Source organism: Ictidomys tridecemlineatus, unplaced genomic scaffold (assembly GCF_052094955.1).
Source record: "Ictidomys tridecemlineatus isolate mIctTri1 unplaced genomic scaffold, mIctTri1.hap1 Scaffold_67, whole genome shotgun sequence".
Taxonomy (NCBI): domain Eukaryota; kingdom Metazoa; phylum Chordata; class Mammalia; order Rodentia; family Sciuridae; genus Ictidomys; species Ictidomys tridecemlineatus.
The window spans coordinates 401,862-413,348 of record NW_027524711.1 but is presented as its reverse complement, the minus strand read 5'-3'; the positions used below and the strand labels follow the sequence as shown (position 1 = coordinate 413,348).

Genomic DNA, 11,487 nt, shown 5'->3' with positions numbered 1-11,487 from the left:
TGATGAGTGTTGGGCTGTGGCTTAGTGGTAGAGTGCTTGCCTAGCATGTGTGGCGCATTGGGTTCAAACCTTAGCACCACATAAAAATGAAATAGATTATGTGTGTCATCTAAAACTAAGGGAAAAACTCCAAAATATCCTTATGACAAGAGGATGGCAGGGAGTGAATGAAACATGGGAGTAAATGCAATGTAGAAAAATGCACTTTTCTTTTTATTTGTTTATGTAAATGACATGTTATTTAATGTACTTTATAAGAATTGGAATACTAATAAGACTGACGGTGGAAATTACCTGCTAATATATTACATGGGAAAAGACAGAAGAAGATACTCAGCCTGTCTTCTGAAAAGGGTAGCATGGAAAGAGACTACAGAGATCTGGATTCTGTAATGAATACATTATTATAAAATATCCTGGCATGTTTTTTTATGATCCTCTGCTATAACTGATTTTTTAAAAATTTGTTCTAATTAGTTATTCATAAAAGTAGAATGCATTTTGACAAATTGTACACAAATGCAGCACAACTTCTCATCCCACTGACAGTACATGGTGCAGAGTCACTTCAGTATATACGTGTATATAAGGTAATAATGTCTGTCTCATTATACCATCCTTCTCATCTTCACAGCCCCACCTCACCTCTCACTGCACTCTACACAAACACCAAATTTTCTTCATTCTTCCAGACCCACCTGTCCCAGTATGGATCAGCATCCACATATCAGAGAAAATATTAAGCTTTGTTTTTATTTTCAGAGGGGGGGGGGATTCGCTTATTTCACTTAGCATGATATTTTCTAGTTACAACTATTTACCTGAAAATCCATAATTTCATTCTTATTTAAGGCTGAGTAATATTTCATTGTGTTTATATACCACATTTTCCTGACATGTTATATTTATGTAGTAATATTTATTCCTGGAGAATCACCAAGTGTTAGTGTGGGAATTAACTTTCTTCATTTATTAAATTCTTTTCTGTGTAAAGATATTCATGAAAACCATTAAAAGGGCATACTGGGTAAGGGAGACTTGATCTTTCTCAAAAATTGTCTTAAGAGGGTAGCATGGAAAGGGGCTACAGAGATCTGCGTTCTGCAATGAATAAAACAAGTCAGGAAGTGTAGGAATAGTTACTCTGCATTGTTAATTGGCCCCTAGAGAGAGTATCCCCATGCTATCTTCTGAGCCAGAGTCCCAGAATTATCAAGGTCCCCCAACCCTGCAAAAAAACTTTAAGTACAGCACTATGGGATTATCACCTCAGTGCACACAGCACAGAGTAATTGGTATGTTGGGTAATGGTGCCCAGACGAGATCCAGGGTGTGTTCTGGTGGGAATTCTTGATGCCACCAGGGATTCAGATCTCTATTCACATCTGCTGATATCATAGGTCCTGAGGACCAGGGGGTATTTCATCTTTCATGGAGTATGCTCCTCTTTTCTCATGAAAGACTCATGCCAGGCCAAGTATGACCTCTTCTAACCCTTGTGATTACTGTTGAGGAAACATAGTTCAGAAGGAGCTTAGTAACTGCATAACATATACATGTTTGGATGTTACTAAGTAGGGATTAAAGATAAAGCTAGAAAGAGGGTACCTTAGTGATTCCAAACCACAGAGACTGCAAAGTGGATCCTTGTTGGACTCTGGGAGCATTGAAGATTAAGCTGGTATTATGTTTAGCATCTTACTCAGGTAACATGAATGGCCATTCCTATTTCCCGGCTCTCAACCTGGTAATGAAAAGTAGTTCAAATATATGTTCAGGGACAGAGGAAACATATATACCATACCAAGTTCCAACTAGGAGGGGCCAAATGCATTAAGTTACTTAATCTGTACTTCTGTGGGCTCATGGGGCTCAAAATATGAGCACAGATATTGAGAGGGTCACAGAACCCCATATCCTAATGTTTCTGTGATGCTCCATCACTAGAGTAATTAGTTCAAATCATGATGACTGTGCTGGACCAATGTCCTCTCTGGTATACTACTAGGAGATGGCAATTTCCAGGGTTGGAGGAGGAGTCTGAGGAATACTTCAGCAAGTGCTTGTGTGGAAGACCAATAGCCAAAGTGTGTCTGGGAGGACTGTTCTTCCTTCTCCATTTCACTTCTGTGCTTATTCTGTCTACAAATTTCTGCACAGGAAATTCCAGGTAAGATAGTGCTGTTGCTTGAGGTTTTATTAGAAACTAGAGCATTGTGAGATTATCCTTTAAATCGAGGAAGACATTTGGTTAGCCCATGAGAATTCTTCCTGAGAAGGCACAAAAACAAAACAAAACAAAACATTGAACCAGAAAATGTAATTTAAGGGCCACAAGTAAGATTGAAAAATTATTAGGCGGGTTACCTAAGGGAGGAAGAGGAATAGAGTCAGATGGTGGAAAACTTGTACTATGGAGGTTTACAGATATAGTTAGAAACTAATGAGGAAAAAGAGATATGTATGGATAATTAGGTAGAAAGGATGTTTGTAGACCATCTTGACTTGGTTGGAGTAATCAGGGGGAGCAGTGTTGAAATTATTCTCTTAGTCTACAGAAGCTGAGTGTGAAATATGACATGACTGCCAAAAAAATCCTAGAGTGACCCTAGGGCACAGGAAAAATGAATGTGAGCTCTTTATTTCCTGGAAAAAAATGATATTTGATCAGAATGCATTCAGTCCTGTGTTTTTTGTTTTTATTTTTTAAGTTTTTTTAATACTCACATATTTTTAATTATTTGTGTTCACTCTTATGAATGTCATGATCCTCACAAGTCTTCCTAGAGCATAGGTATTGTTGCTTTGTTTTGTGTCAACACAGCATCCATTCACATTTTCAAAAATTATAATCAATAGTCAAATAAAGACAACATAAAATATCCTTTTACCTAGTCTGATATGACTATTCTATCATCTTCTTTTTCCAAGAAGAGTATATAAAATATACAAACCTTTCCTCATTTAGGGGAAAAAATCCTTTTTTGTATTTTGTGTGAAATTTATTCTATCCCTACTGATTCATTCTCCTCCTTTTATATCTAGTTATTGAAATACTCAAATATGATATGAGGTTTTATTAATTCCTCTTATGTTTGATAAGAGGATGAAAATGAAATAAACACTTGACTTCTATAATATTAATGGATAATATTCTTATCAGCATTAGGAAGAAATGCACAAACTATGGTAGTTTGTGTTCCTGAGGGTTTTCCACATGGTCATTATTGGTGTTTATAACTATCCTATTTCACTTCCCAGTCCATATTTCCTTGGTTCATAGGTAGTCATTGTTTCTGGACTGGTAGGGTGACCCAAAACTTTCTTTCTGAAGGATGTGAGCTATTATCAGCATGATCTGACTTGGGCTTTACTTTTCTATTGCTCTACATTACAGGACCTGGGAGTTTGAAGAGGAACTTTAGAAAATGTCCCGATTTCATACTTGCTTTTCCTCCTCTGTATTGTGTAGTTGTAACAACTCAGTTTCCCCTTCCTAGTCAGAATCAATCACTCCGTGCCATAGGGTGAACTTCTTCACCTGCTGATTCAGTTATTATGAGGATCCTAAAGTGGCAGCAGGGACATCCCAACTCTCAGAAAATGGAATCACAAAATAAAAAACAAACAAACAAAAAAAACCCCACAAGTGTCCATTTTATGTTAAAAGTAGTCCAATACTATCAGGGTGCTATCAACTCAGGTTGTTTTTTGCTGTTGGCAGTGGGTATTTAGCAGTTGCTTCAGGCAGATTTACCTTGGTGAGTAGAAGTCCATTGTGCTAAATCCAGGGATAATCTTTACCCCTGCTACCATGCCTGGTTTGTTCATGGTTCTGTTTGGCAGATTCCAGAACTGAGTGAGGAAATGGCTGATAGCTAAAGAATGGGTAAATACTTTTTTGGATAAGATGATCTATTCTGTGGGTAGGAGTAATGAGGATTTATTTCTTGTTTCCACATGAATATTCTGAATATATCTTAACCAGATAATTTTGAAGTACTAGGAGACAAAAGGGTCACATGTTTCAGAAGAATGACTGTCTCCCATAGGCAAATTAAAGAACTGTGGATTTTTGCCTGAAGAAAGGGTTAACATTTGCTTTCATGCTGGATGTATTGTATTTTTTAGGCAGGTAACTGTTGTATTTGGAGATTAACCTGACTGAAAAAGATATGTGTGTTTCAAATTGACAGAAGATGGACTGTTGTGAATTTGTGATGTGTGAGGTTGGCTAGGATGAACTACATTTCACCAAATTCTCTCTAATCCATCTTTTCTGTTTAAGGTGGATCTTAGAGGAGTTTCCTGGGAGATTAGAGGCTAGAAAGGAAGCAGCCATCCTGTAGTACTAATATGTTGTTGCTGGTCAGCTGGCTCACACCTCACTGACATGGAGCAGTGGCTGGGCCTGCAGTTGCTCTACCTTCCCCAGGATTCTCTTTTAGGTTCTTTGAATTCTGGGCTAGGGGTGTGCATTCAGCCTCATTAGAAATCTGACCTAGGGCTGGGGATGTGGCTCAAGCGGTAGCGTGCTCACTTGGTATGCGTGCGGCCCGGGTTCGATCCTCAACACCACATACCAACAAAGATGTTGTGTCCACCGAGAACTAAACAATAAATATTAAAAAAAAGAAATCTGACCTAAATTTCCCAGGTGCCTATATAAACATACCATATGGATCTAATCTGGATGTATATCCAAAAGTAACTAATGAAGAAATATAAATCAATAGCAGAATGATCAGTAGAGTAGAGGAAAGGGAAAAGAGAAAGGGAGAAGGAGAGAGAAAGGGGAAGTACTAGGGACTGAATTAAAGCAAATTATATTTTATGCGTTAGAATTATGTTAAAACAAACTCAAATATTTTGCATAACTAAAAACAGTCAATAAAAAAAGAATCCCAGCCACTGATTCCATAGGCAAGCACACCTGACATTTTTTTGTCTTCCTTTGTGGAGTTACAGCTCAAGCTTTCAGATTTAGTCTGCCTCTTGTCCGCCCTGCTTTATGCTATCTTCACCTTATAATGCCTGTTTTAAAAATATATATATATTTCAATAATTTCAGGTGCTGGATAATTACATGTAGGAAAAAAATCTCTCCACAAATGTTTTCTTGGATCAAAGTGCTTATCATCATGTATGAAGGATCCCATATTTTGGGCATCAAAATTTGTCTCTACTCCCTGTTTCCCCAGGGGCTGAGAAGGGAGCATGTGGCTGAGGAATCAGACATCTCTGCCAGACTTCATCCTTGAAGGGCTCTTTGATGACTCCCCAACCCACCTTTTTCTTTTCTGCCTGACCATGGTGATCTTCCTTGTTGCACTGAGTGGCAACACCCTCACCATCCTCCTCATCTGTGTGGATCGTGGACTTAACACCCCCATGTACTTCCTGCTCAGCCAGCTCTCCCTCATGGACCTGATGCACATCTGTGCAACCATCCCCAAGATAACTACCAACTACTTGTCTGGCAGCAAGTCCATCTTCTTCCTGGGATGTGCCACCCAGCACTTTCTCTATTTGTCTCTGGGCAGTGCTGAGTGTCTTCTGCTAGCTCCCATGTCCTGTGACAGGTATGTTGCCATCTGTCATCCTCTGCATTACACTGTGCTCATGAGCAGGAAGGTGGCACTGATGATGGCCCTCACCTCATGGTTGGGGGCATCTCTGAACTCCCTAATTCACACAGTCATCTTGATGCACTTTCTTTTCTGTGGAACTCGGAAAATACACCAATTCTACTGTGAGTATCCAGCTGTTGTAAAGTTGGTGTGTGTTGACGTCACTGTTAATGAGACCACAGCATATATCAGCACCATAGTGCTTCTCCTCCTCCCCATCATCCTGGTTTCTACATACTATGGCTTTATCCTGCACAGTGTCATTGAGATGCATTCAGCTGGGAGTAAGAGAAATGCCTTTGCCACTTGCAGCTCCCACCTCACTGTGGTCTCTCTCTGGTTTGGTGCCTGCATCTTCTCATACATGAGAACCAGGTCCCAGCGCACTCCACGCAAGACAAAGTTGGTTCTGTGTTCTATAGCATCATTACTCCTACTCTGAATCCTCTGATTTATACTCTCTGGAATAAGGATGTAGCTAAGACTCCGAGGAGAGTGTTGAGGAGAGATTTTATCTCCCAATGAGTATACCTGTGTTTGTCTCAAATATAGATGTTATTCTGAGTAAATCTCTAAGAGTTTTCAAGAGTCCAAATACCTTATGTTCTCTGACTACTCCAAGAATAAAGTGGTTTATGACTAACTTCACTTTTTTAACTTAGTCACAGGAAATCAAGCAGCATTGCGTATGTGTCTGCAATCATTCAGAGTATTAGAGAAATATCTTTACAAACCCCATTAAAAAAGACATATAATGGTCAGAGACAATGTAAAAATATTAAGATAAATATTTAAGGACATTTTCTATTATTATTTATTGCCAAGACTTATGTAAATTATGCCACCAGAGGGTATTTATGGAGTGTAAAATTAGAATGTGTTGCTTAATATCAGAATCATGGGAAGTAAAGGCTGTTTTGAACAAAAGGGTAGATGATACAAAATTTATACTCATAGACCTTTATAGTTCATTGAATCAGTGTTTATGAATTCATAAGGGAAGGAATAAAGAGGTAAGGGTATGGAGAGTGTTGGAGAGAGTCCCAAGAGAACAACAAAGGCTAAGTCTTCACGTTTGGCAATGAGGTGGTCACCTCCTTTTCATTACACAACACAGAGTACTTTGTAGAGACACTTACCAAGCCCAGAGAAGGTCCAGCATCACTAGTAACTCAAGAGCAGCATCAATCTATCTTAAATTCATTTTTTTATTCACTGAGCAAATCAAGATTTCTTTTGTTCTGACATACATCTTTCTTTAAGAACAAAACATAAATCTTCAGGAAGATTCAGATTCTACTTTACAGGCTTTTCTCTTGACACAATCTTTAGAACATTGGTTTTTCTGGCTTAAGTAATGATTCCCTGTTGAATTTCAGAGAAATCTGAAAACATTAATATAGCATACTTAAAAGTAGTAAATGAAGCACCCAAACCAGAAGAAATTAGAAAAGGTAAATTTCAGATAATAATGCTGTATAAACATATGAAAACTACTTTTAAACTTGTATGTCTAGGATTTCTTCCATTTATTTTATAAGCTTTGTCAAGATTGGATAGTGAAAGCATATATACATCTGTCCATTCAACAAAATATTTTATGAGCATCTATTCACTACCATGCATGGGATAAATCATGTTGGCTTGTGTTTTTTTAATTTAAATTTTATCAAGAGAGTTGGAGATGAGGCTCAATGGATGAGCACTTGCCTAGCAATGGTGAGGCCCTGAGTTCCCTGGTACCACAAAGAAAAAAAAATTAAGTAAAATGGATGAATTTGAAAAATTTAAACCAGAGTCAAACTCTCTGTAAAGCTAAATAAAATGAACTTCATGGATGTTTCTTCAGGTTTTTTCATGCATGGGTTACATAGAAAACCCTGAGTAGGTTTTATAATTTGAAGTATATGAGTAGTCCTTCTCTTCTAAAAGAGTCCATTTATGCCTTTTGATTGAACCAATGCAGTTTAAAGATGGACAAAACCTTCAGGGAAATTTTATGCTTTCCCCCTCCAAGGCTCCTTTTTGTCTTTACTTCCAAGAGAAGTGCAAATGGGGAACATTTGAGTTCTACAGAGTTTTGAGAAGCACTTTTGTCCCATTCTGACCAAGGCATTCCTTTGCTGTCAAGGGTACTTTCAGCAGAGTATTATTCTGATCCCAGGAAAGGGAAGGGAAGACAGTTGTCATAGAGATTGAGAAATTCCTGCTGGGAAAGACTAGGAGCTTGCAGAAAGTACCTACCCTATCCCAGGTGTACTAGAGACTTATTTTTTATCAGGTCTAAGTTCCATATATGGACATACATGAAGCATAGCTACATGGCTGCCCTGAATCCTCAAAGAAAATGATATGCATATCTCTCCTCTCATTTCCCAAATGGAAAAAATAACAGATGGAGGAGGATTTACATATTAAATTAACAATCCCTAGAAATAAGTCATATAAGACCTTGCTTTTTTTGACTCAGTGACAACTTTACATTTTTCATAGAAGTGATTCCACATTGATCAATAAATATAACAAATTACTATCTTTAAATTTCAAATAATTTGCAAATATTTTCTGCATACTGAGAAACGTGTGTGCATGTGCATACACAAACACACACACACACACACACACACACACACACACAGAAAGAGGGAGAGAAATATCATTTGTAAAATTTTAAAATTAAAAAGAACAAAAAATGACAGCCATGAAATCTAATTCTAATTCAAGTCACTTCTTAAATATTTACTGAATGCTTTGCATGGGTGAGGTCCACTTACAAGTCACCACTTGGAGTTTATGAAAGGCATAAATAAGATGATGTAGTTAAGGTGGATGATGTACTAAGATACAGAAAAAATAGGCTTCCAGGTGCTCTGGTTGTGGCTCGGTGTTAGAGTGCTTGCATAGCCTGTTTGAGGCACTGGGTTCAAGTCTCAACACCACATTTAGAAAACTAAATTTAAAGCAGAGTCAAACTGGTTTAAATATAGTCCTATGAATGGGATGTTATAATAACAAAATATTAACTTAGATGATGAAAACAGTTTGCAGTAACCAATAACAAAATGGAGGAGGGAAGGAGTCGTGCATTAGATGGGGTGGACTCCTTGGAATAGTTTGTATATTGAACTAGAATTTGAAGGATGAGAAGAAGTGGGAAATAAGAGTCAGAAATAGTTATTACTGAAATGAAAAAAAAGTAGTTTTTCTGTAAAAGGACTCCTGAGGTCAATCAGGATTACCCTAGACTGTATAAATCCTTCATAATGTTAAGAAATTATTGATATCACTGATTCTCAATTTTGTCTGAGAATGAGAACTGAAGGATAGAAGATCAGTATACAAAAAGAAACTGTGTTTCTATAGACTGTGATAAAAGGAAAATTAAGAAATGAAGAAAATAGTTCAAATTATGATATCATTGAAAAGAACAAATACTTAGGAATCAAACTGACAAAAGTGCAATACAGGTCTGGGGCTGTAGCTCAGTTGGTAAAGTGCTAGCCTAGCACATGTGAAGTACTGGGTTTGATCCTCAGCACTACATAAAAATAAAATATATTGTGCCATCTATTATATAAAATATTTTTAAAAAGCCAAAAATGTGAGTAAAACTGGTACAATAATAACTAAAAAACACTGTTGAAATAAATTAAAGAGGATCTACATGACTAACAAAAAACATGTCAGATTCACGGTTCAGAAAACTTAATATCAGCAAAATGGCAGTACTCTTGAAATCAGTTTGCAGATTAGAATGACCTTTGTAAGAGAATCTTAGCTGACTTTTTTTGTAGAAATTGGAAAATTGATTTAAAATTCAAATTGAATTTAAAAGGACCCCCAAATAGCCATAATGATCTTGAAAATCAAAAATAAAATGAAAGATTCACATTACTTGATTTAAAAACTTAACGCAAACCAAAAATACATTTTTAGTGATAAAGAAAAATGGTAAAACTATTAGAGAAAAAAGTTTTGGTGGTTCTTTATTAAGTGAAACACAGAATTATTGGTCCTGGCAGATGGGTAACATGTAGTTAAATGAAATATGATTTGGAGTTCATAAAGAAACCCACCTGTCTATGACCTGTGGACTTTTGAAAAAGGTGCCATTGCCACTGAATGGGGCAGACACTCTTCAAAAAATGAAACTGGAACAACTGAATAGCTACATGCAAAACAATAAAGTGTTGTCCTTACCTGACTCTGTATGTAGAATTTAACTCAAAATTGTTGAAATACGAACGTATGAGAGTTAAAGCTAAGCAATTCTTGGCAGGAAATCACAACAACTGTGTAAATCCATATGACCTCAATGGAGCCTGAGATTTGATACTTAAATTACAAACAATATAAGGAAAACACATAAATGACACATCATTCAAATGTAAGTTTCCGTGACATGTTGAGTTTTTAACATTTTTATAAATAGTATCATATTACATGCATTTTCTGTCAATTGATTTTCTTTTATGAACTTTACAGCTTTGAGATTAACACATTTAAGATTTTGAAATCTAGTTCATTCATTTGAATGGTTGACGTATGTAGTAGCTTCCATGAAAGTAATAAATTGCAAGAAAAACTAAAAACTTTGTGCTTTAAAGGAAAATATCAAGAAAGTGAAAAGACATCTATAGAATAGGACAAACCTGTTGTAAATCATAATCTAAGAAGGACTTCTATGAAGACTATATAAAGATTCTTAAGCCTCAAAATGAAAAGACAAATTCTTTGGGTATACTTGCGCAAAAGACTTGGATAGATATTTTTTTAAATATTTTTATTAGTTATGGATGGACCTTTATTTATTTGCTTATATGTGCTGCTGAGAATTGAACACAGTTCCTCACACATGCCAGGCAAGTGCTCTACCACTGAGCCACAATCCCAGCCCATGGATAGATATTTCTTTAAAGTAGTGGATCTGTCTTAACTTTCCTATTTACACAGATAAATACACCACAGTGAATTTCCACATCCTGTTCATCCTCAAGACTGGGATTCTTATTAGAATAAGATGTTCTCTATTTTGTATAAATATGTCAAAATATACTCTCCTGTCATGTACACCTAAACAGAACAAATAAAAAAGTAACTAACATTGCTCAGTACTAGTAATCAATAGGATGATACAAATGAAAACCACAGGAGATGCCATCTTACATTCACTACAATGTCTAAAATTAGAGGTAGAAACAAAGTCTTAGAAAAGACATGAAGTAATTGGAACTATCATACATTTTTGGTGAGAAAGCAAAATGGTACAACTATTATAGAAAATATTTTTGGTGGTTTTTTATTAAGTGAAACACAGATTTATTGCATAAGCCATAAATTTCACTCCTGAGTATACACTAGAAGAAATTGAAAACTAGAGTTCACAACAAGTTTCACAATATTATTCATAACAGCACTATTCACAATGGCCAAAAGGTGGAAATCACCCAAATGTTCATCAATGATGGATAGATTACCAAATTGTGATAAATAAATACAATAAAATATTATTTGGTCATAAAATCTGAGGTACTGATAGATATTTCACTTGTAAACAAAATGCTAAATGATAGCCATTTACATCACAAAAGACTACATATAACATGACTCTATTTTTATAATGTAAATGGTATCTTAACAAAGTTGTTATTTGAAAGAGAAAAAGAAATGCTAGTTCACATAGTAATTATAAGAAAAAGTGGATGAAAGACATCTAAATCTCTGATGCTCTTCACTTTTTTTTTCACAAAGGAATCTTGTGAATTGTTGAGGTAATCAACATTAACTGTCTCTGGATGTAGCTGGCCCTTTGGTCATGCCCCTGCAAACCCCTGTTCCACTCAGTGTGAATGAAGAT

The 11,487-nt window shown here is 36.2% G+C and overlaps 1 pseudogene; it reads left to right on the top strand.

Annotated features, from left to right (window-relative positions):
- The first annotated feature begins 5,207 nt into the window (after positions 1-5,207).
- On the top strand, positions 5,208-6,155 carry LOC144374402 (olfactory receptor 2AE1-like; annotated as a pseudogene).
- Positions 6,156-11,487: the final 5,332 nt, after the last annotated feature.